This window comes from Octodon degus, unplaced genomic scaffold (assembly GCF_000260255.1).
Source record: "Octodon degus isolate 3935 unplaced genomic scaffold, OctDeg1.0 scaffold00063, whole genome shotgun sequence".
In the NCBI taxonomy this organism is placed as follows: domain Eukaryota; kingdom Metazoa; phylum Chordata; class Mammalia; order Rodentia; family Octodontidae; genus Octodon; species Octodon degus.
In genome coordinates, this window is record NW_004524639.1 from 10,867,050 (window position 1) to 10,871,355 (window position 4,306).

The 4,306-nt window shown below is 36.6% G+C and overlaps 1 pseudogene; it reads right to left on the reverse strand.

The window, feature by feature from the left end:
- The window catches only part of LOC101589419, a 65,925-nt pseudogene that overhangs the window by 12,044 nt on the left and 49,575 nt on the right, over positions 1-4,306 (reverse strand).

Sequence of the window (4,306 nt, forward strand, 5' to 3'; positions counted from 1 at the left end):
TATATTTCAAGCTATCTAAGATAATTACACTATTAATTTCTATTAGCTCTTTAAAAAGAATGTTGTGATATTGTTTGATTAATTTTCATGCCTATATCTGGTAATTTGAGTAAGTACCTTGATGTTAACAATATGCAATATATTGATGATTGATAATCTTCTATTATCTTTTCTTGACATTCTATATCATTTGTACTGTTTTTTCTCTTCAAAATAAAAGTAAAAATAATACTATGAGAAAAATAAATATATATAACTGTGAGACAGCTCTAGTAGTTCAAAATTTTGTGGAATTGGTGGGAAAGCAGATACATATATCAATTGAGTGAAATTGCACTTCAGAAATGAACTAAAGAACACTGAATATCAAATCTTTACAATGGTGCCAGAGGAAATCAATGGAGAAAATGTGTCTTTCCCAACAAAGGCAATGATGTAACTAAATACTCACATCTCTAATTAAATAACTCAATCCGTACCTCCCCTTACATGGAACAATTAACTCAGAAATAAGATCAACACAATGAGGAAATCTAGTATGATCTTTACTGACATTATCTGGGAATGCTTCACACTGTGATGGTCTAAGAACCTAGGAGAAGAAACAATAAAACTTTTCAAAAGGGTGTAGTTTTTATTAAACTGAAGAAACATCCACAGGAAAATGCACAATATAGACCAAGACACAACAGTGACAAAATATATGAGGAAATATGTCACCATAAATAAAGCTAATGACAAATAAATGAGTGTTGATTTTTTAATGGAAAGTGTCTGAAAACTAACCATGGGTGAAGAATAATTAATAAAATAAATACTTTTATCTTCTAAAACATTGAAAATATTCATTTACTATAGATTATGCCATGCTAAGTACATGTTTCCCTGAGCTGACTTACAGAAGTAGCAAATAGCAGGAAGAAAAGACACTTTTTCATTCAAATCCACATTATTTAGCTACTTGTACACATTATCACACACATAACAATAATTGTTGGTAAATAGGAATTAATAAAATTTGAAACTGTTTTATAAGAGCTTCTGTTTAAAACTTGTCATAGGAGGGACTTTGTGCACTCACAGGATTATACTCCCAATAGCGCCCAGGCCTGTCTTGTGGGGAGGCCTCTGTGCCCTCTGGATTCTACTGCAGCCAGGGCGCAGGTGTGGCTTGTGGGGTACCTTTCCCATGCTTGCTAAGACCTTCTCCATCAGACAGGCCTTGTGAGGAACCCTGCAGTAGAACTTCCTGTAGAGACACAAGGGGCGAGAACCACCCAACTAATTCAGTAGCAGAACATCTTGCAAGAGGGACACAGTGGGTTCACTTCCACAGGCTGCTGCAATAAGAAACTGAGCAGAGCAGTCAACCCAAACCAGGCCCACCTGGACAAGTTTGAACTCTGTAGATCTTGACTTGGCAAGCTGAGACCCTTTGCTACACCTAGATCTATGAGAACATCCTCTCTCTCTCTCTCTTGATTGAGAGAGGGGACAACGGGTAACTGGGATGAACTATTCTGCCTGGAAGTCTACAGGTACAAAAGGGTAGATGATCAGACAGAACTTAAGGGAACTAATATAAGTACAATTTCCTAATCAAATATCTGCTTAGCTATACAGTCATAGTGCTTGCTCTTAGGGTCTAACCTACAAACCCATTAGATACAAAAGTTTGTTAGCTGCTAAATCTCACTACCCATTATTAGTGTTGCTAATTATAGTTCTGTAAATACAAAACAATAACTGCCTAGACCACATAATAACTCTTGGATAATAATATTGATATGCACTAATATAATATCTGCACCAGAGCTCTACACCAAAGGTCAGAAGACAGTGCTATATAAAATGACAAAGAGAAGGAGCAAAATGCATTCTCAGGCCCCGAGCCCACCCAGAACAAATGCAGGAGACACTAGCATAGAAGAAACTGGAAATCACAAACGTGAAATCTTGGAGATAGTAGCGTCTGAAGTAAAGACACAACTGCAGAAACTTATAGAGGAAATCAGATCAGAAATAATCTCTGAAGTAAAAAAAGAAAGGATAACTATAATGAAAGAATTACTAAATGCTTGTGAAGAAGACACTAATAAAAAAGAGAATAGAAAATTGATGGAATCCTTGAATGAGCACTATAGGAAAGAAATACAATACATGAAGCACTTTCACGGAGATATAGAGGAAATTAAAACCTCCATCACAAGATGGCAAAACCATTTGAACAAAAGTAAAGTTAAACTTGCAGACCTTAAAGACACGATGGAAGCTATGGAAAAGGTAAGAAAAGATCTCTTAAAAACAAGTACAATGCAGGAAAATTAATTCAACATCTGCAAGATGATGCAAAGATGAACAACGTTAGACTAATAGGCATTGATGAGAAAGAAGGATGAGTGGCCTGATAGCTCAGTGGACTAAAACACCTGTTTAGGCAGAGCACAGAACCCAGGGTTCAATCTCCGGTGTGCTGTGCAGGCCCAACACCGAGGCACGCTGAGATGGCGATTGTGACTGGAGGTGGTGGCACTCGCCTATAATGCCAGCACTTGGAAGACTGTAAACACGAGAATCACTATGAGTCTGCTCTACTTAGTGAGACCCTGTAGACCCTGTAGATCCTGCCCTAAATACAAAAAAAAGAGAAAGAAGGAGTCAACACAAATGATATAAAAAGAATATGGACAGAAGTAATAGCAGAAAACTTACCAAATATGAGGAAACAATCTGACATTCAGGTAACCAAAGCATATAGAACTCCAAATAACATCAACCCAATTAAAACCACACCCAGACATATAAAAATCAAGATCCCAGAAATCCAGCACAAGAACAATACAATAAAAGCCACTAGAGAAAAGAAACAGATCACACTTAAATGAAAACCCATCTGAATAATGGCAGATTTCCCTTCATAAACCATCTACTGAAGAGAAGCATGCAACAGAGTACTTCGAGCCCATCAAGTAAACAAATTCCAGTCCAGACTACTATACCCTGCATAGCTCTCTTTCAAGTTTGCTGGAGAAGTGAAATACTGCCATGACAAAGAACAACTAAAGCATTTCATAATGACAAAGCTAACACTACACAGACTATTAAAAGATATTTCAGAGAGGGACCAAAATGAACACAACTCCACGAATGAGAATGGAAAGAACTCACCCAATAAGGCAAATAGTTAAACACAGGAGAAAAAGGAGTAAACAACAGCAGGTAAACAATATGTCAATTGTAAGTCAATATATCTCAATTATAACCATCATGTAAATGGACTCAATTCACCAATTAAAAGAAATAGACTGGCACACTGGATTAGGGAGCAAAATCCAACAACATACTCTATACAATAAACTTACTTAAATCATAAAGAAATTCATAGGCTGAAAGTCAAAGGATGGAAAATAATACTATGTGACCCAATACCTCCTTAAAAAGCAGGGGTACCATCCTGTTCGAAAACAATCTGAACTTCAAACCCAGAATGATCAAATGAAATGAAGAAAGCTACTACATACTGTTTAGGGGAAAAGTACAAAAAGAAGAGGTTACACTCATAAATATGTGTGCACTAAACACAGAAGCACCTAAATATATTAGACAAATCTTAGTGGACATGAAAAATCTTATATCCAAACCACAGTCTTAACAGGAACCCTAAACATCCACTTTTCCTAGGGCCAGTCAAATAGCTCAGCAGACTAAAGCAACTGCAAGCAGGTGCATGAACTGTGGGTTCAATCCCCCAGCCTACTGTGCTGGCCACACTCCCGGGGCACACTGAGGCAGAAATTAAGACTCAGCGTGGTGGTGCACATTGTAAACCCAGCACCTGAGAGCCTGTAAACAGATAGATCACTACAAGTCCTATCCAGCAGTGAGGCCCTGAACACCCTGTAGACCCTTCCCAAAAAAACAAAAAGAAAAACAAAAAAATCCCCTTATCCCAAAAAGATAGGTCAAGCAGATAAAAATTAGCAAAGAATTAGCAGAACTGAACAAGAAATTGAAATAAATGGACATAGAGGACATATACAGAGTGTAGCATCCAACCACGTTGACAAACACATTCTTTTTATTTTTCTTTTTGAATTATTTTATTAATTTTAAAGAGAAAGAAATTGAAATGAGACAATATCAAAGCAGGTTAGTACGACAGTTAACAATAATTAATATACTGCGTATTGTTTTCTTCATAGTAGTTTTTCAGAGTACAAGAAGCAGACATGATATCTTGTCTAAACAGTATTAGTACAAATTTTTTTCTCATTGAACTAAAAGAAAGTAGCTGTATATCTATGCT